This window comes from Triticum urartu, chromosome 7A (genome assembly GCF_056163025.1).
Source record: "Triticum urartu cultivar PI428250 chromosome 7A, HENAU_Tu73, whole genome shotgun sequence".
NCBI lineage: Eukaryota > Viridiplantae > Streptophyta > Magnoliopsida > Poales > Poaceae > Triticum > Triticum urartu.
In genome coordinates this window covers 572609843-572632037 of record NC_141879.1, presented here as the reverse complement: position 1 = coordinate 572632037, position 22195 = coordinate 572609843, and the positions used below count along the sequence as shown (strand labels likewise).

Sequence of the window (22195 nt, the reverse complement as noted above, 5' to 3'; positions counted from 1 at the left end):
GACTGATGAGACCACTTCAAGAAGTACAAGATATTGAACAACTAAGACCACTACGGAATGAAGAAGATTTTACCATACATTATGATGATGGAAACTACAACTGTCGAAGACTCTGAAGACTAGGAGAATTTGAAGGCTCTGAAGAATTCCCGGATTTATAAGACCTAGGAAGGCTACCCTTATGGAACTTGGCAGACTATGGAAGTTGTCAATACCCGAGATCAAGGTGTATTGGAGAAAGACCAAAACATGGAGAGTTGAGAACTCAAAGTTTTGTCAAGAAAACCCTAAGGCAGGAGATATCAACTATGGAATGATAGCGCATGGAAATGACAAGAGCAGAAACCCAGCTATCCAGCATGTTATGGCCCGCTTATGCTATTGTCACCATGCTGAGTTGATGCATTTCATCAGAATGGATTTGATGGAAGAAGGCTGATGGAGCACCTATCATAAGATGAAGTTTTAGCCCTAGCCGGTATATCACTAGGATCTGGAGTAGTACATCAAGAAGTTTAAAATGGAGCTCTATGAAGCCGTATTTTGACAAGGAAGCATTTCGTGAAGAACTTAGGTCCAAGAAGCTGAAGTAGCAAGCTAGAGGAGCAAAACTCGAGAAACCGGAGATTCGTCAGGAACTAGACCATGGTTCATGTGAAGTATGTTGAAACCAGAAGTTTGAAATGCAACTCCGGAATATTAAAGGATGTCACGAGAGATTTCATGTCAACAGAGATTGATCTGGCAACAGAACTTGAGAAAGACAAGCATGATCGGAAGGAGCTATTGGAGGCATGAACAAGTCTTGAAGAGTTTGGAGACGTTGAAGATTTATTGACCTTAGAAGACCAAACCCCTGTTATATACCTACGTTAGATGCGACGTTTGTGAGCTGTCATTTGTTTCATGTTTTTCGACAGCCACAACAAAAATCTGTCTTTTCAAAACTTTTGTTTGAATTGTGTGTATCCCTCTCTATCTCTCTTATCTCACCTCAAACCCTTGGACCCAATAGAGGATGAATGGAGATGAGCTTGTATTTTCTGGACCGATGAGTCAATTGGAGACAGACCGATGGATTCAGAACATGGAGGATCATATGGAGAACAACCCTATAGTTGGACATGATATGACCTAGCATGCTCTTCAGTGCTTTGAAAGAGGTGCTGCTACTTGGTGGAGGATGTACCAAACCATCAATGGATGGCAAGGAGTAACCACTTGGGAGGAATTTAAATTGACTCTGCAAAGACCTCACCTTGTGTCCCAGAAGTTGAAGCTTTATGGAAAGGGTATGAAGAAACCTTGTGCATGTAAGATTTGTGGAGAAATAGGACACACCCATAAAGAACACAAGGATGAATGCCCTAATTGTGAAGGAAGTCACCCAGTTGAAGAATGCCCAATTGGGCAGATTACTTGTTTCTTGTGTGAAGGGACTACCCACTACCCTGCACAGTGTCACATTTACCCCATGGTACAAAGAACCATCCAGCAGAAGAAAGAAACAATGAGAGGAGCCCTTATGGAAAGTTTAGAAGAACCCGTGATGAAGGAAGATGTGGAGGACACACCCAAAGAAGAGCCAATTAAACCCTGCACTAAGTCATGCTATTCATGTGGAGAAGAAGGACACATCTCCCATAATTGTATGAATGGGAATCTAGTAGAATTCCCGACTGAGGAAGTAGAGTATGACCCACAGGAAATAGAAGCCCTGATTGGAATGGAAAAGTCCAGAAAGAGAAGTAGATTGGATTCCAGGAAGGATCTGAGTCATGTCACCTGTTATAGGTGCAAGGAGTCAGGGCACTACCACAACAATTGCCCAAAAAGGAAGCCAAGGACCCAAGTAGGCTATATAATCACAAGGAAACCTCGAATCTTCCCAGAAGTAATATGTTTCCGTTGTAAAGAAGCAGGGCACTTTGCCAGAGAATGCCCCAAGGAGAAGGAAACCTGCGCTAGCTAGTTGAGTTTGCTACAGAAGTAATGGATTAGTAGAAGTGAGAATATTTTTTTGTTTTATATTGAGGTGTTGAGTTGAGACATGTAATGGAGAAGCGAGAGATTGTAATCATTTGAGAATGAATAAAGTAGCATCGTTGGTACTGATATGGATTTTATGAGTTGTTACTCTATGAAGAAGGATTTTGACCATTTTGAGGATAAGAGAAATATGGTCTATGGAAGGTTTGTGCATTTTAAGGGTGGTAGTACCCTGTAATTGATTTCGGACAAAATGAATACGAGTTTTGTCTCGATATGTGTGATGCCCCAAGAGTATGTGGGATGAAGTTGGAGACTGTCAGTTGTTTGGACCAAATGTGATCAAAGGAGTCAGAAGAGAATGTTAAGTTGATTCGAGATAGATTGAAGGTAGCTCAGTCCAGGCACAAGAGTTATGTAGACTCAAAAAAACTCAAGGAGGTAGTCTATGAAATTGGAGACCGAGCATGTCTTCATGCGTTCCCTCTGCGAGGAGTAAAACGATTTGGAGTTAAGGGACAGTTAGCCCCGAGATTTGTAGGACCATACCGAGTTTTGGAGCGTATGAGAGAAGTGGCCTACAAGTTTGAGTTACCCGAAGGACTGTCAGGAGTTCAAGATGTGTTTCACGGTTCCCAGTTGAAGAAGTGCCATGCAGAGATGGCCAATATTCCCGTGTAAGGACGCTTGACCGCGGAAAGGATAATGATGTTCCACGAAGTGGAATATGGACTTCATAAGTATAAGTTTTATCCCGGTATGAGGGATATCCCACGAGGATGAAGAGATGAGGTACTATTGGATATAAAGGAGGTATGATGTTGGAAATATGGATCAATGGAAATTCCATGATGAGTCTGAGTAATCATGTCCTAGTTTGGTGCCAATAGACGGAAGGAAGACAATACAATTGGATGGATTCTAAGTATGCTAGGAAGCTGGAAGTTGGATGTTGGAATAACGATAAGTTGCCCGATGATAAGTTCAAGGACCACAAGTGATGAGGTGTGCCATAACCCACAGGCCCCAGGACCTGCCAAGAAGCAAACACACTCTTGCCGAAGGAAAAAACCCTGGAAGAGGATATGCCCTTATCGATAGACGATTTTATAGGAGTTTACGCAAAACCTGAGAGTTGTGAAGGAACGATAGATGTTTGTCTGGCTTGCAGAATCTATGGATATATCCGAACTTCGTTCGTCGACAAGAGAAATTCTGCAATGCTTGTGAGGATGACCGAGTGTTAGAATGCGAGATTCGCTAAACCGTATACAAGGTAATGATTTGGGTGCGGGATGGATTGATCACCATACCGACTTACTCTTATTATTCGCCTTGCTATATGGAATGGTAAATCTGAGTGACTTACCTATAGTAGAGAGACGACGATATTAAACCTTGTTAAACCTTAGAATGGTATAAGAATTTTTCCCTTGTACACGGCAGCTTTTTGCCAACCGTAGGTTATACGGTGAGGATCAACCCAGACCCATTTCCTGCAGGAGAAGCCATAAATTGTTAACCACCATGAGATATCGATAGTTATTTAGAATTGGCGCCAGACCCGTCAGCTAAGAAGACCCAATCTCGGAAGAACCTTACCAAGAGGAAAGGACAGAAGAAATGAGGAAAAGGTTATGCCACTACTGGAAGAGCCTAGAGAAGGAATTTGCCGAGAATCTGAGAAGACCGGCCCCATCAAGAATAAGGATGGAGTATATGAGTATTGATGGGACCGTAACCATGTTTCTAAGGGTGGTAGCACCCCAGACCCCTTTGATGATCGATGGATTTTGAGGAGACCCCCAAACCCTAACCTTTTCTTGCTAGCCTCTCCGAATCTCGAGGACGAGATTCATTTTAAGGGTGGTAGGTTTGTAACATCCCAAAATTCTAAATTTTGGAATGTTATAATAAATAGATAGATTTGATTGATTGTTTGATTGATTGTTTGAAAGTGAGTGAATTCGAAACTTTTGAAAGTTAAATGAGAGGGAATAAAAGGACTTTCCCAAACTTTCATATTTGCTTTTATGATCTCCATGAATTCAAAATTCTTTTCAACACAAAACCCTAGAGAGAAGATGACATGACTTCTTCCATTTAAAATGAAAAGGGTGTTTGAAAAATACTTGAATTCCATTGGGAAATATTTTCCAATTCAAAAACTTTATGCAACTCAATGATTTTCACGAGAGAAGATAAAATGACTTCTTCAAATTATGAAATATGAGTTGGGAGTTTCAAAGGATCAATTTCAAGTCATTTTGGAATAAATTTTCAATTTGGATTTATTTGAGTTTTATTCAAATTATTTTTCTCCAAAAACATAAAATATATGGAAAATAGGGTAACATGATTCCCTACAATAGAAAATTTGAGAAAAATTATTTTGAAATCATTTTGGAATTTTTAAAATGATTTTTGTTGAATTTTAATAGACCAGTAGCACTGTTTGAATTATTAAAATTTGTGTGTATTTTATTTAATGCTAGAAAAATGTTCATGTTGAAGAAAATCTTTTTCTGAAAATTTTGATATATTATATGCCTATATAATATTTTAGTTAATTTGTTTTTATTATTTTAGTTCTCTGAAAAAAAATGTTTAAAAAAAAACTTCTCCCCGACTGGGCCGGCCCAGCTAGCCAGCCAGGCCCAGCCCAGCCGCGCCGCCTTCCACCTCCGTCACCGATCGGGACTCCGATCCCGCCACCGCCTCGCCTTTGCCCCTCCCCCAAGCCGCCTCTCCCCTCCCTCCTATAAGTGTCCCGGGCCCGGCCCCGTTTCTCCTCCCTCGAGCGCTGCACCACCGCCCCTCATGCCGCATCTCGCCGGAGCCCGCAGCCGCTGCCACGAGCCGCCGCAACGCCGCCGTACTTTGCCACCGCCGCCCCGCTAGCAGCCGCTGCCGCAAGCCGCCGCTCCCCGCTGCTCGCTGCCGCATCGCGCGCCGCACGCCGCCGCCCGCGCCGCCTTGCCCCACCTCACCGGAGAGCCGCCACCGTCGATCTAGCCGCCGTCGCCGTCGAGGTCAAACCAATGCGAACCGGTACTAAACCGAACCTAAGATCGGTTTATTTTTCGGTTTCTCTGGTTTTCTGTAAAACCCATTTTTTTTATAATCCAGTTAATTTGCGAACGGTCACTGTTTAACTCACCACAGCAAACGGATTCGTTCATTAGCGTTCTGTAATGAACGTTCGTTATTTAGTATTTTTCCTTTTCTTTTTAATTTTAGCCAGGGACCCATATGTAATTAGTTTCTTCACAGTTTAGTCCCTGATCTTCAAACGACCACATCTTTTTACTCGTTAGTCCAAATCGAACGAAACCAACGCCCACGTCTTCGTTATGATCTCCTCTATCCATTAATCCAACTCAAACATGTTTTTGAAAAGTTTAAAATTTGAATTAGATCAGATTTGAATTCAAACTTCGTTTGATCATAACTTGAGTTTCGTAGCTCCGTTTGAGTTGATTCTTTTTGCAAATCGAAGCTCTTGACCTAAACATTCTAATAAGGCCAAATTCACATAATTTTGGTACTGTTAGAAATTGTTTTATGTTGCAAGAGTTATTTTCTTGGTTTCGATGTTTTCCGAATTGTTTTCTTCGATCTTTCTGATCTTTTGAGTGATTGCTTATGTGTGGTTACTATTGCTTGATTACGATAGATTGACCGGAGTGTGACGAGTAGAGCTATCAAGATTTTTGAGTGCGAATCATCTTCATCAACATTGCAGGAAAGTTCACACTTTGATCATACCTTTTCTACAACCCATGTTTTATTGCATTAGATCAACCCTCTCACATTGCATGATTAGGATCTAATTAAATTGTGGGATGGGAAGTAGATGAGGTAGTACCTATTACCTGTTTATTATGAAACTTTGGGAGTTACTTCTACATTTGCTTTTATGCCATGCTATGCTAGTAGACGTGGATTGGGTGAGTGATATCCATGACAGATGTGAGTATTGTTAATTAATGGTTTATCTAAGGTGGCAACTTAAATACACATCTGGGTGGATTGAGGCACCTGATGTCTATCAGGACTTGCCTGTTTTTATTTTGGACCGCCACCCAGGATCAAAGGGATCATAAGATCTTTCATGCTAGAAACTTCCGTGTGCAGCCACAAGCCATTATGGGCTCTGGCATAGTTGACTAAGTTGTGCGAACTCTTACAGTGGTAGACTAGCAGATGTAGGGGATGTAGGTGTATCGGTCTACCCGATCGTAAGGTGCTAGCGCTTCTGAAAGACTATGTCTCGGTCATCCGTCTTCTCAAACACCCTGTAGTGCGAGAAACCAAACGGAGGCGATCGAGTCTTGTGGGGAAAAGTGCGCAAACCTCTGCAGAGTGTAAAAACTAATCATGATTAGCCGTGTCCCCGGTTATGGACAACTTGAGTATCTAGTACTTGAATATCATGTGAATCTCATCACGTTACTTTAAATGAATATTGTTGGGTTTAATGATGTTACTTAATTGGGATTGAGAATGCTGTCAACCATTCTCAATGTTCAACAACCACCATGATAGTTAATTAAAATGTATTCCTTTGCAGTAGGGAAAAATTGGCTTTACGCAAAACTATAACCATAGAGCTTTTCCACCAGCCAAATATGCATGTAGTTATAGCCATTGTTCATCACTCTCTATGGTGTGAATTTGCCAGTACATTCAATGTACTGACCCGTTTCGGGCTGCAACGTCTCATGTTGCAGGTTTATCTTACGACGAGTAAGTGATACGTTAGGGTTACGATTTCTACACTCAACTTTGCCGTTGGTGTTGATGGGAATCCACAACCTTGTTGCTTCCGCTATATGGATTGAGGTAATAGTATTTACATTACTTTATACATGTGATTTACCTCTGTTATAAATCCTTCGAGTACTGTGTGTGTCAGCATACCGATCCAGGGATGACACTTAAGCACAGAGACTTGATCCATTCGGGTCAGGTCGCTACAGGGATAACGGAAAGGATTCCCAAGTTCTTCATAATGTTGAAATCGACGAAGGTAGAAATCAAGAAAAATATCAAGTGTTGATGGTAGACAAGGCCACTAGTTTCAAGAAAAGGGCAAAGGGAAGAAGGGGAACTTCAAGAAGAACGGCAAGCAAGTTGCTGCTCAAGTGATGAAGCCCAAGTCTGGTCCTAAGCCTGAGACTAAGTGTTTCTACTGCAAAGGGGCTGGTCACTGGAAGCGGAACTGCCCCAAGTATTTGGCAGATAAGAAGGATGGCAAAGTGAACAAAGGTATATTTGATATACAGATTATTGATGTGTATTTTACTAGTGTTCGTAGCAACCCCTCGGTATTTGATACTAGTTTAGTTGCTAAGAGTAGTAACTCGAAACGGGAGTTGGAGAATGAACATAGACTAGTTAAGGGTGAAGTGACGATGTGTGTTGGAAGTGGTTCCAAGATTGATATGATCATCATCGCACACTCCCTATACTTTTGGGATTAGTGTCGAACCTAAGTAAGTGTTATTTGGTGTTTGCGTTGAGCATGAATATGATTTGATCCTTTTTATTGCAATACAGTTATTCATTTAAGTAAGAGAATAAATTGTTGTTCTGTTTACATGAATAAAACCTTATATGGTTACACACCCAATGAAAATGGTTCGTTGGATCTCGATCGTAGTGATACACATATTCATAATATTGAAACCAAAAGATGCACAGTTAATAATGATGGTGCAATTTATTTGTGGCACTGCCGTTTAGGTCATATTGGTGTAAAGCGCATGAAGAAAATCCATGCTGATGGGCTTTTGGAATCACTTGATTATGAATCAGTTGATGCTTGCGAACCATGCCTCATGGGCAAGATGACTAAGACTCCATTTTCCAGAACAATGGAGCGAGCAACAGATTTGTTGGAAATCATACATAATGATGTATGTGGTCCGATGAATATTGAGGCTCGTGGCAGGTATCATTATTTTCTGATCTTCACAGATGATTTGAGCAGATATGAGTATATCTACTTGATGAAACACAAGTCTGAAACATTTGAGAAGTTCAAAGAATTTCAGAGTGAAGTGGAGAATCATCGTAACAAAAATGAAAGTTTCTACGATATGATCGCAGAAGTAAAATATTTGAGTTACGAGTTTGGCCTTTAGTTAAAAAACAATGTGAAATAGTTTCACTACTCACGCCACCTGGAACACCACAGCATAATGGTGTGTCCGAACGTCATAACCGTACTTTATGAGATATGGTGCGATCTATGATGTCTCTTACCGATCTACCACTATCGTTTTGGGGTTATGCATTAGAGACAGCTGCATCCATGTTAAATAGGGCACCATCTAAATCCTTTGAGACAACACCGTATGAACTATGGTTTGGCAAGAAACCTAAGCTGTCGTTTCTTAAAGTTTGAGGTTGCAATGCTTATGTGAAAAAGTTTCAACCTGATAAGCTCTAACCCAAATCGAAGAAGTGCGTCTTCATAGGATACCCAAAAGAAAATGTTGGGTACACCTTCTATCACAGATTCGAAGGCAATATATTCATTGCTTTGAATGGATCCTTTCTAGAAAAGGAGTTTCTCTCGAAAGAAGTGAGTGGGAGGAAAGTAGAATTTGATGAGGTAACTGTACCTGCTCCCTTATTGGAAATTAGTTCATCACAGGAATCTGTTCCTGTGACTACTACACCGATTAGTGAGGAAGCTAATGATGATGATCATGTAACTTCAGATCAAGTTACTACTGAACCTTGTAGGTAAACCAGAGTGAGATCCGCACCAGAGTGGTACGGTAATCCTGTTCTGGAGGTCATGTTACTTGACCATGACGAGCCTACGAACTATGAGGAAGCGATGATGAGCCCAGATTCCGCCAAATGCCTTGAGGCCATGAAATCTGAGATGAGATCCATGTATGAGAACAAAATATGGACTTTGATTGACTTGCCCAATGATCGAAGAGCCATTGTGAAAGCACAAGTGCTCCCTGGGTGGTTTTGGTAATTAATGTCAACATATCTCTTGTTGGACTAACACTTTTACCTAGTATGTTTCAGATAAGTTCAACAATGGAGTGGCATGGACTAGAGGATGTGGAACCCCTTCAAGATGCTAAGGACAAAGGATTGGCTCAAGCTTCAAGATCAAGACTCTACATTTTCTATTTTAGTGATCCAAGATCACATTGAGTCTATAGGAAAAGCCAATACTATCAAGGAGGGATGAGGTGTTGCTTAATGGCTTGCTTGCTCAAAGTGCTTAGTGATATGCTCCAAAACCCTCAACTGCCTTCCCACATCCACATATGACCTAAACCAAAAGTCAAACTCGGCCCCACCGATTCTACCTATCCGGCGCCACCGAGTTTCAGATGTCATAGCCACTGCCACAAACCCTAGCAAATCGGTTTCACCGATAGGGATCTCGGTCTCACTGAGATGGGATTGTAATCTCTCTATGTATGTCCATTACCAAAATCGGTCTCACCGAGTTTGAGCAATCGGTACTACCGAGATTACAATGCAAACCCTCTGGTTAGCTTATTACCAAAATCGGTCCCACCGAGTTTGTGTAATCGGTCTCATCGAGTTTGCCTGACCAACTCTCTGGTTAGCTTATTACCAAAATTGGTCCCACCGAGTTTGTGTAAACGGTCACACCGAGATTACGTTATGCCCTAACCCTAACCATATCGGTCCTACCGAGTTGCATCCCAGTCCCACCGAAAATCCTAACAGTCACTAGGTTTGCTGAATTGGTCCGACCGAGTTTAACCATTCGGTCCCACCGAGTTTGGCAAATTGTGTGTAACGGTTAGATTTTGTGTGGAGGCTATATATACCCCTCCGCCCACTCTTCATTCGTGGAGAGAGCCATCAGAACATACCTACACTTCCAATACACATTTTCTGAGAGAGAACCACCTACACTTGTGTTGAGGTCAAGATATTCCATTCCAACCATATGAATCTTAATCTCTAGCCTTCCCCAAGTTGCTTTCCACTCAAATCTTCTTTCCACCAAATCCAAATCCTGTGAGAGAGAGTTGAGTGTTGGGGAGACTATCATTTGAAGCACAAGAGCAAGGAATTCATCATCAACACACCATTTGTTACTTCTTGGAGAGTGGTGTCTCCTAGATTGGCTAGGTGTCACTTGGGAGCCTCCAACAAGATTGTGGAGTTGAACCAAGGAGTTTGTAAGGGCAAGGAGATCGCCTACTTTGTGAAGATCTACCGCTAGTGAGGCAAGTCCTTCGTGGGCGACGGACGTGATGGAATAGACAAGGTTGCTTCTTCGTGGACCCTTCGTGGGTGGAGCCCTCTGTGGACTCGCGCAACCGTTACCCTCCGTGGGTTGAAGTCTCCATCAACGTGCATGTACGATAGCACCACCTATCGGAACCACGACAAAAACATCTGTGTTTCGTAGAGACAATCATAAAATGGTCTTTACCGGTGTACGTAGAGGAGATCTTTACATTTTTGATTTCACTAAAAGGGCTCAACCTAGAACTTGCTTAATTATCAAATCTTCTAAAGGATGGTTGTGGCATATAAGACTAGGTCATGTTGGTATGCGAAATCTTGATAAGCTTATTAAAGGTGATCATATCCTTGGAATAAAAGATGTCATATTTGACAAGGGTAGACTTTGTAGTGCTTGTCAGGCAGGGAAACAAGTTGGAGGAAGTCACCGCGCGAAGAACATCATGACCACAAGAAGACCACTTGAGCTACTTCACATGGATATCTTTGGTCCAAATGCCTACAAGAGTCTTGGTGGTAACTCATTTGGTCTAGTCATAGTTGATGATTTTTCAAGATTTACGTGGGTGTTCTTTCTTGATGACAAATCACAGGTCCAAAAGATCTTCAAAAACTTCGCTAGGAAGGCCCAAAATCAGTTTGACGTGAAGATCAAGAAGGTTCGGAGCAACAACGGAACGGAGTTCAAGAACGCAAATGTGGACACCTTTCTTGACGAAGAAGGGATTTCACACGAGTTCTCGGCTACATACACACCTCAACAAAATGGAGTTGTTGAAAGGAAGAACCGGACTCTTATCGAGATGGCAAGAACGATGCTTAATGAGTACAAAACGCCAAAGCACTTTTGGGCGGAAGCGGTTGAGACAGCTTGTCATGCAACAAATCACTTGTATCTTCACAAGCTACTCGGAAAGACAGCATACGAGCTCCTCACCGGTAACAAACCTCAAGTTGGATACTTTCGAGTATTCGTCTCAAAGTGCTACATTCTTGATAAGCATCGTCGTTCTAAATTTGCTCCTAAATCTCATGAAGGTTTCCTACTTGGTTATGGCTCAAACTCTCACACTTACCGTGTCTACAACAATTTCACCCGAAAGATTGAAGAGACGGTAGATGTGAAGTTTGATGAATCTAACGGCTCGCAAGTAGAGCAATTGCCAATTGATGTAGGAGACAAAGACCCTTCGGAAGCAATTCAAGACTTGTCCATTGGCAAGATTCGTCCAACGGAAGTGAAGGAGAGTACCTCGTCAGTCCAAGTGGAAGCTTCTACCTCACGACAAGGTGAACCAAGAGTTGATACGGAAGCATCCACAAGTGGGACACGCCAAGATGAAGAAAACGAGGAAGCGCACCAAGATGAACATCAACAACCTCCTTCTCCACCACGACAAGAGAACGACAACGTCAACAATGAAGAAGGCCAAGAAGAAGCAAAAGATGAAGAGGATGTTCCACCCCGACCCAAGCAAAAGCTTTCACGAGTTCAAGCAAGAATTGCTAAGGATCATGCCGTCAAGCAAATCTACAATGATATCCAAACCAGGAGAATCACTCGCTCTATAACTCATTTAGCTAACTTTTGTGAACATTACTCATTCATCTCTAGCATTGAACCTATGAAGGTTGAAGAAGCATTGGAGGATCCGGACTGGATAAATGCTATGCATGAAGAGCTACACAACTTTGAGAGAAATCAAGTGTGGACATTTGTCGAGAAGCCCGACAACAACCACAACATCATTGGTACCAAATGGGTGTTTCGCAACAAGCAAGATGAAGATGGACAAGTGGTTCGCAACAAAGCACGTCTCGTTGCCCAAGGCTACACACAAGTTGAAGGTATGGACTATGGTGAGACATATGCTCCCGTTGCTAGACTTGAGTCCATTTGCATCTTACTTGCTTATGCTAATCACCATGATATCACCTTGTACCAAATGGACATTAAAAGTGCTTTTCTAAATGGAAAAATTGAGGAAGAAGTTTATGTTAAGCAACCTCCCGGCTTCGTCAATCCTAAGAAACCTAATCATGTTTACAAACTTCACAATGTTGGAAATATGCCCTACAGCCAATAATAAAATGGTTATTATTATATTTCTTTGTTCATGATAAATTGTCTATTGTTCATGCTATAATTGTGTTATCCAGAAATCATAATACATGTGTGAATACATAGACCACAACATGTCCCTAGTGAGCCTCTAGTTGACTAGCTCATTGATCAAAAGATAGTCATGGTTTCCTGACTATGGACATTGGATGTCATTGATAACGGGATCACATCATTAGGAGAATGATGTGATGGACAAGACCCAATCCTAAGCTTAGCTCAAAGATCGTGTAGTTCGTTTGCTGTAGCTTTTCTGAATGTCAAGTATCATTTCCTTAGACCATGAGATTGTGCAACTCCCGGATACTGTAGGAGTGCCTTGGGTGTGCCAAACGTCACAACGTAACTGGATGGCTATAAAGGTGCACTATGAGAATCTCTGAAAGTGTCTGTTGGGTTGGCACGAATCGAGACTGGGATTTGTCACTCCGTATGACGGAGAGGTATCTCTTGGGCCCACTCGGTAATGCATCATCATAATGAGCTCAATGTGACCAAGGGGTTGGTCACGGGATCATGCATTACGGTACGAGTAAAGTGACTTGCCGGTAACAAGATTGAACAAGGTATTGGGATACCGACGATCGAGTCTCGGGCAAGTAACGTACCGATTGACAAAGGGAATTGAATACGGGATTGATTAAGTCCTCAACATCGTGGTTCATCCGATGAGATCATCGAGGAGCATGTGGGAGCCAACATGGGTATCCGGATCCCACTGTTGGTTATTGACCGGAGAGGCGTCTCGGTCATGTCTGCGTGTCTCCCGAACCCGTAGGGTCTACACACTTAAGGTTCTGTGACGCTAGGGTTGTAGAGATATTAGTATGCAGTAACCTGAAAGTTGTTCGGAGTCCCGGATGAGATCCCGGACATCACGAGGAGTTCCAAAATGGTCCAGAGGTAAAGATTTATATATAGGAAGTCCAGTTTCGGCCAGCGGGAAGGTTTCGGGGGTTACCGGTATTGTACCGAGACCACCGGAAGGGTCCCGGGGGTCCACCAGATGGGGCCACCTATCCCGGAGGGCCCCATGGGCTGAAGTGGCGTGGGAACCATCCCCTGATGGGCTGGTGCACCCCACCCAAGGGCCCAAGGCGCCTAGGGTTGGAAACCCTAGGGGGCCGTTGCCCCTCGAGGGGGCATGCGCCCCCTGGTTGGAAACCCTAAGGGGGCCGTTGCCCCAGGGCCCCCCCCCCTTTTAGATGGGATCTCCAAGGGGGCATGCGCCCCCCCTAGCCCCTATATATAGTGGAAGGGAGGGAGGGCAGCCGCACCTTGCTCTTGGCGCCTCCCTCTCCCTCCGTAACACCTCTCCCCCCCCGCTTGTGCTTGGCGAAGCCCTGCCGGGATCCTGCTGCATCCACCACCACGCCGTCGTGCTGCTGGATCTTCATCAACCTCTCCTTCCCCCTTGCTGGATCAAGAAGGAGGAGACGTCTTCCCAACCGTACGTGTGTTGAATGCGGAGGTGTTGTCCGTTCAGCACTTGGTCATCGGTGATTTGGATCACGGCAAGTACGACTCCATCATCCCCGTTCACTTGAACGCTTCCGCTCGCGATCTACAAGGGTATGTAGATGCACTCCTATTCCCCTCGTTGCTAGAATACTCCATAGATTGATCTTGGTGATGCGTAGAAATTTTTTAATTTCTGCTACGATCCCCAAAGTGGCATCATGAGCTAGGTCTATGCGTAGTTTCTATGCACGAGTAGAACAAAAAATAGTTGTGGGCGTCGATATTGCCAATTATCTTGCCGTTAATAGTCTTATCTTGATTCGGCGGTATTGTGGGATGAAGCGGCCCGGACCAACCTTACACGTACGCTTACGTGAGACCGGTTCCACCGACTGACATGCACTAGTTGCATAAGGTGGCTGGCGGGTGTCTGTCTCTCCCACTTTAGTCGGATCGGATTCGATGAACAGGGTCCTTATGAAGGGTAAATAGAAATTGGCAATTCACGTTGTGGTTTTGGCGTAGGTAAGAAACGTTCTTGCTAGAAACCTATAGCAGCCACGTAAAAACTTGCAACAACAATTAGAGGATGTCTAACTTGTTTTTGCAGCAAGTGTTTTGTGATGTGATATGGCCAAAGGTTGTGATGAATGATGAATGATATATGTGATGTATGAGATTGATCATGTTCTTGTAATAGGAATCACGACTTGCATGTCGATGAGTATGACAACTGGCAGGAGCCATAGGAGTTGTCTTTATTTATTTATGACCTGCGTGTCAACATAAACGTCATGTAATTACTTTACTTTATTGCTAAAGCGTTAGCCATAGTAGTAGAAGTAATAGATGACGAGACAACTTCAAGAAGACACGATGATGGAGATCATGGTGTCATGCCAGTGACAACGATGATCATGGAGCCCCGAAGATGGAGATCAAAGGAGCAAATGATATTGGCCATATCATGTCACTATTTGATTGCATGTGATGTTTATCATGTTTTACATCTTATTTGCTTAGAACGACGGTAGCTTAAATAAGATGATCCCTCGTAATAATTTCAAGAAAGTGTTCCCCCTAACTGTGCACAGTTGCGAAGGTTCGTTGTTTCGAAGCACCACGTGATGATCGGGTGTGATAGATTCTAACGTTCGAATACAATGGGTGTAAGAAAGATTTACACACGCAATACACTTAGGTTGACTTGACGAGCCTAGCATGTACAGACATGGCCTCGGAACACAGAAGACCGAAAGGTCGAGCATGAGTCATATAGAAGATACGATCAACATGAAGATGTTCACCGATGTTGACTAGTCCGTCTCACGTGATGATCGGACACGGCCTAGTTAACTCGGATCATGTTATACTTATATGACTGGAGGGATGTCTTTCTAAGTGGGAGTTCATTGAATAATTTGATTTAGATGAACTTAATTGTCATGAACTTAGTCTGGCCAACGTTGTCCTCAACTTCAACGCATTCCTAGAGAAAACCAAGCTGAAAGACGATGGCAGCAACTATACGGACTGGATCCGGAACCTGAGGATCATCCTCATAGCTGCCAAGAAAGATTATATCCTACAAGCACCGCTAGGTGACGCACCTGTTCTCCCTGCAGAACAAGACGTTATGAACGCTTGGCAGACACGTACCGATGATTACTCCCTCATTCAGTGCGGCATGCTTTACATCTTAGAACCGGGGCTCCAAAAGCGTTTTGAGAGACACGGAGCATATGAGATGTTCGAAGAGCTGAAAATGGTTTTTCAAGCTCATGCCCGGGTCGAGAGATATGAAGTCTCCGACAAGTTCTTCAGCTGTAAGATGGAGGAAAATAGTTCTGTCAGCGAGCACATACTCAAAATGTCTGGGTTGCATAACCGCTTGACTCAGCTGGCAGTTAATCTCCCGGATGACGCGGTCATTGACAGAATCCTTCAGTCGCTTCCACCGAGCTACAAGAGCTTTGTGATGAACTTTAATATGCAGGGGATGGAAAAGACCATTCCTGAAGTATTTGGAATGCTGAAATCAGCAGAGGTAGAAGTCAAAAAGGAACATCAAGTGTTGATGGTGAATAAAACCACTAAGTTCAAGAAAGGCAAGGGTAAGAAGAACTTCAAGAAGGACGGCAAGGGAGTTGCCGCGCCCGGTAAGCAAGCTGCCGGGAAGAAGCCAAAGAATGGACCCAAGCCCGAGACTGAGTGTTTTTATTGCAAGGGAAGTGGTCACTGGAAGCGGAACTGCCCCAAATACTTAGCAGACAAGAAGGCCGGCATCACGAAAGGTATATGTGATATACATGTAATTGATGTGTGCCTTACCAGTACTCGTAGTAGCTCCTGGGTATTTGATACCGATGTGGTTGCTCACATTTATAACTCAAAGCAGGAGCTGCGGAATAAGCGGAGACTGGCGAAGGACGAGGTGACGATGCGCGTCGGGAATGGTTCCAAGGTCGATGTGATCGCCATCGGCACGCTACCTCTACATTTACCTACGGGATTAGTTTTAAACCTCAATAATTGTTATTTAGTGCCAGCTTTGAGCATGAACATTGTATCAGGATCTCGTTTAATTCGAGATGGCTACTCATTTAAATCCGAGAATAATGGTTGTTCTATTTATATAAGAGATATGTTTTATGGTTATGCTCCGATGGTGAATGGTTTATTCTTAATGAATCTCGAGCGTAATGCTACACATATTCATAGTGTGAATACCAAAAGATGTAAGGTTGATAATGATAGTCCCACATACTTGTGGCACTGCCGACTTGGTCACATAGGTGTCAAACGCATGAAGAAGCTCCATGCAGATGGACTTTTAGAGTCTCTTGATTACGAATCATTTGACACGTGCGAACTATGCCTCATGGGTAAAATGACCAAGACTCCATTCTCAGGAACAATGGAGCGAGCAACCAACTTATTGGAAATCATACATACTGATGTGTGCGGTCCAATGAGTGTTGAGGCTCACGGTGGCTATTGTTATGTTCTCACCCTCACTGATGACTTGAGTAGATATGGGTATGTCTACTTAATGAAACACAAGTCTGAGACCTTCGAAAAGTTCAAGGAATTTCAGAGTGAGGTTGAGTATCAACGTGACAGAAAAATAAAGTTCTTACGATCAGATCATGGGGGAGAATATTTAAGTCACGAATTTGGCACACACTTAAGGAAATGTGGAATCGTTTCACAACTCACACCGCCTGGAACACCTCAGCGTAACGGTGTGTCCGAACGTCGTAATTGCACTCTATTGGATATGGTGCGATCTATGATGTCTCTTACTGATCTACCGCTCTCATTTTGGGGCTATGCTTTAGAGACTGCCGCATTCACTTTAAATAGGGCTCCGTCGAAATCCGTTGAGATGACACCGTATGAATTATGGTTTGGGAAGAAACATAAGCTGTCGTTTCTAAAAGTTTGGGGATGCGATGCTTATGTCAAGAAACTTCAACCTGAAAAGCTCGAACCCAAGTCGGAAAAATGCGTCTTCATAGGATACCCTAAAGAAACTGTTGGGTATACCTTCTACCTCAGATCCGAAGGCAAGATCTTTGTTGCCAAGAATGGGTCCTTTCTAGAGAAAGAGTTTCTCTCGAAAGAAATAAGTGGGAGGAAGGTAGAACTTGATGAAGTATTACCTCTTGAACCGGTAAGTGGTGCAGCTCAAGTAAATATTCCTGAGGTGCCTGCACCGACTAGAGAGGGAGTTGATGATGATGATCATGAAACTTCAGATCAAGTTGCTACTGAACTTCGTAGGTCCACAAGGACACGTTCCGCACCAGAGTGGTACGGCAACCCTGTCTTGGAAATCATGTTGTTAGACAACGGTGAACCTTCGAACTATGAAGAAGCGATGGCGGGCCCGGATTCCGTCAAATGGCTGGAAGCCATGAAATCCGAGATAGGATCCATGTATGAAAACGAAGTATGGACTTTGACTGACTTGCCCGTTGATCGGCGAGCCATAGAAAATAAATGGATCTTTAAGAAGAAGACAGACGCGGATGGTAATGTGACTATCTATAAAGCTCGGCTTGTCGCTAAGGGTTATCGACAAGTTCAAGGGGTTGACTATGATGAGACTTTCTCACCCATAGCAAAGCTGAAGTCCGTCCGAATCATGTTAGCAATTACCGCATTCTATGATTATGAGATATGGCAAATGGACGTCAAAACGGAATTCCTTAATGGTTTCCTTAAGGAAGAATTGTATATGATGCAGCTGGAAGGTTTTGTCGATCCTAAGAATGCTGACAAGGTGTGCAAGCTCCAACGCTCGATTTATGGGCTGGTGCAAGCATCTCGGAGTTGGAACATTCGCTTTGATGAGATGATCAAAGCGTTTGGGTTTATGCAGACTTATGGAGAAGCCTGCATTTACAAGAAAGTGAGTGGGAGCTCTGTAGCATTTCTCATATTGTATGTGGATGACATACTGTTGATGGGAAATGATATAGAATTCTTGGAAAGCATAAAGGCCTACTTGAACAAGTGTTTTTCAATGAAGGACCTTGGAGAAGCTGCTTATATATTAGGCATCAAGATCTATAGAGATAGATCGAGACGCCTCATTGGTCTTTCACAGAGTACGTACCTTGACAAGATATTGAAGAAGTTCAAAATGGATCTGTCAGAGAAGGGGTCCTTGCATGTATTGCAAGGTACGAGATTGAGCATGGCTCAATGCCCGACCACGGCGGAAGATAGAGAAAAGATGAGTGTCGTCCCCTATGCCTCGGCCATAGGGTCTATCATGTATGCTATGCTGTGTACCAGACCTGATGTAAACCTTGCCGTAAGTTTGGTAGGAAGGTACCAAAGTAATCCCGGCATGGAACACTGGACAGCGGTCAAGAATATCCTAAAGTACCTGAAAAGGACTAAGGAAATGTTTCTCGTTTATGGAGGTGATGAAGAGCTCGTCGTAAAGGGTTACATCGATGCTATCTTCGACACAGATCTGGATGACTCTAAGTCACAAACCGGATACGTGTATATTTTGAATGGTGGGGCAGTAAGCTGGTGCAGTTGCAAGCAAAGCGTTGTGGCGGGATCTACATGTGAAGCGGAGTACATGGCAGCCTCGGAGGCAGCACAAGAAGCAGTCTGGGTGAAGGAGTTCATTACCGACCTAGGAGTCATACCCAATGCGTCGGGCCCGATGACTCTCTTCTGTGACAACACTGGAGCTATTGTCCTTGCCAAGGAGCCCAGGTTTCACAGAAGACCAGGCATATCAAGCGTCACTTCAACTCCATTCGTGGAAGTGTTCAAAGTGGAGACATAGAGATTTGTAAAGTACATACGGACCTGAATGTAGCAGATCCGTTGACTAAACCTCTCCCTAGAGCAAAACATGATCAACACCAAAACTACATGGGTGTTCGATTCATCACAATGTAACTACAATATTGACTCTAGTGCAAGTGGGAGACTGTTGGAAATATGCCCTAGAGGCAATAATAAAATGGTTATTATTATATTTCTTTGTTCATGATAAATTGTCTATTGTTCATGCTATAATTGTGTTATCCGGAAATCGTAATACATGTGTGAATACATAGACCACAACACGTCCCTAGTGAGCCTCTAGTTGACTAGCTCGTTGATCAAAAGACAGTCATGGTTTCCTGACTATGGACATTGGATGTCATTGATAACGGGATCACATCATTAGGAGAATGATGTGATGGACAAGACCCAATCCTAAGCTTAGCTCAAAGATCGTGTAGTTCATTTGCTATAGCTTTTCTGAATGTCAAGTATCATTTCCTTAGACCATGAGATTGTGCAACTCCCGGATACCGTAGGAGTGCCTTGGGTGTGCCAAACGTCACAACGTAACTGGGTGGCTATAAAGGTGCACTACGGGCATCTCTGAAAGTGTCTGTTGGGTTGGCACGAATCGAGACTGGGATTTGTCACTCCGTATGATGGAGAGGTATCTCTTGGGCCCACTCGGTAATGCATCATCATAATGAGCTCAATGTGACCAAGGGGTTGGTCACGGGATCATGCATTACGGTACGAGTAAAGTGACTTGCCGGTAACGAGATTGAACAAGGTATTGGGATACCGACAATCGAGTCTCGAGCAAGTAACGTACCGATAGACAAAGGGAATTGAATACGGGATTGATTAAGTCCTCAACATCGTGGTTCATCCGATGAGATCATCGAGGAGCATGTGGTAGCCAACATGGGTATCCAGATCCCGCTGTTGGTTATTGACCGGAGAGGCATCTCGGTCATGTCTACGTGTCTCCCGAACCCGTAGGGTCTACACACTTAAGGTTCGGTGACGCTAGGGTTATAGAGATATTAGTATGCAGTAACCCGAAAGTTGTTCGGAGTCCCGGATGAGATCCCGGACGTCACGAGGAGTTCCGGAATGGTCCGGAGGTAAAGATTTATATATAGGAAGTCCAGTTTCGGCCAGCGGGAAGGTTTCGGGGGTTACCGGTATTGTACCGGGACCACCGGAAGGGTCCCGGGGGTCCACCGCATCGGGCCACCTATCGCGGAGGGCCCCATGGGCTGAAGTGGCATGGGAACCAGCCCCTGATGGGCTGGTGCGCCCCACCCAAGGGCCCAAGGCGCCTAGGGTTGGAAACCCTAGGGGGCCGTTGCCCCCCGAGGGGGCATGCGCCCCCCTGGTTGGAAACCCTAAGGGGGCCGTTGCCCCCAGGGGCCGCCGCCCCCCCCCCCTTTTAGATGGGATCTCCAAGGGGGCATGCGCCCCCCTAGCCCCTATATATAGTGGAAGGGAGGGAGGGCAGCCGCACCTCGCTCTTGGCGCCTCCCTCTCCCTCCGTAACACCTCTCCTCCCCGCTTGTGCTTGGCGAAGCCCTGCCGAGATCCTGCTGCATCCACCTGTTGGAAATATGCCCTAGAGGCAATAATAAAAGGATTATTATTATATTTCCTTGTTCATGATAATTGTCTTTTATTCATGCTATAATTGTGTTATCCGGAAATCGTAATACATGTGTGAATACTTAGACACCAACATGTCCCTAGTTAGCCTCTAGTTAACTAGCTCGTTGATCAACAGATAGTCATGGTTTCCTGACTATGGACATTGGATGTCATTGATAACGAGATCACATCATTAGAAGAATGATGTGATGGACAAGACCCAATCCTAAACATAGCACAAGATCGTATAGTTCGTCTGCTAGAGTTTTTCCAATGTCAAAGTATCTTTTCCTTAGACCATGAGATCGTGTAACTCCCGGATACCGTAGGAGTGCTTTGGGTGTACCAAACGTCACAACATAACTGGGTGACTATAAAGGTATACTACGGGTATCTCCGAAAGTGTCTGTTGGGTTGACACGGATCAAGACTGGGATTTGTCACTCCGTATAACGGAGAGGTATCTCTGGGCCCAGTCGGTAATGCATCATCATAATGAGCTCAAAGTGACCAAGTGTCTGGTCACGGGATCATGCATTATGGTACGAGTAAAGTTACTTGCCGGTAATGAGATTGAACGAGGTATTGGGATACCGACGATCGAATCTCGGGCAAGTAACATACCGATTGACAAAGGGAATTGTATACGGGGTTGCTTGAATCCTCGACATCGTGGTTCATCTGATGAGATCATCGAGGAGCATGTGGGAGCCAACATGGGTATCCAGATCCCGCTGTTGGTTATTGACCGGATAGCCATCTCGGTCATGTCTACATGTCTCCCGAACCCGTAGGGTCTACACACTTAAGGTTCGGTGACGCTAGGGTTGTAGAGATATGAATATGCAGTAACCCGAAAGTTGTTCGGAGTCCCGGATGAGATCCCGGACGTCACGAGGAGTTCCGGAATGGTCCGGAGGTAAAGAATTTTATATAGGAAGTGTTATTTCGGCCATCGGGACAAGTTTCGGGGTCACCGGTATTGTACCGGGACCACCGGAAGGGTCCCGGGGGTCCACCGAGTGGGGCCACCTATCCCGGAGGGCCCCATGGGCTGAAGTGGGAGGGGAACCAGCCCCTAGTGGGCTGGTGCGCCCCCCTTGGGCCTTCCCCCTGTGCCTAGGGTTGGGAACCCTAGGGTGGGGGCGCCCCACTTGCCTTGGGGGGCACTCCACCCCCCCTTGGCCGCGGCCCCTTGGGAGATTGGATCTCCAGGGCCAGCGCCCCCCCTTGGGGACCCTATATATAGAGGGGGGAGGGAGGGCAGCCGCACCCTTGAGTCTTGGCGCCTCCCTCTCCCCTGCTACACCTCTCCCTCTCGCAGTAGATCGGCGAAGCCCTGCTGCGGTGACCCCTGCATCCACCACCACGCCGTCGTGCTGCTGGATCTTCATCAACCTCTCCTTC

The 22195-nt window shown here is 44.4% G+C and overlaps 1 pseudogene; it reads left to right on the top strand.

The window, feature by feature from the left end:
- The window catches only part of LOC147960486 (DELLA protein RHT-1-like), a 292703-nt pseudogene that overhangs the window by 181703 nt on the left and 88805 nt on the right, over window positions 1–22195 (top strand).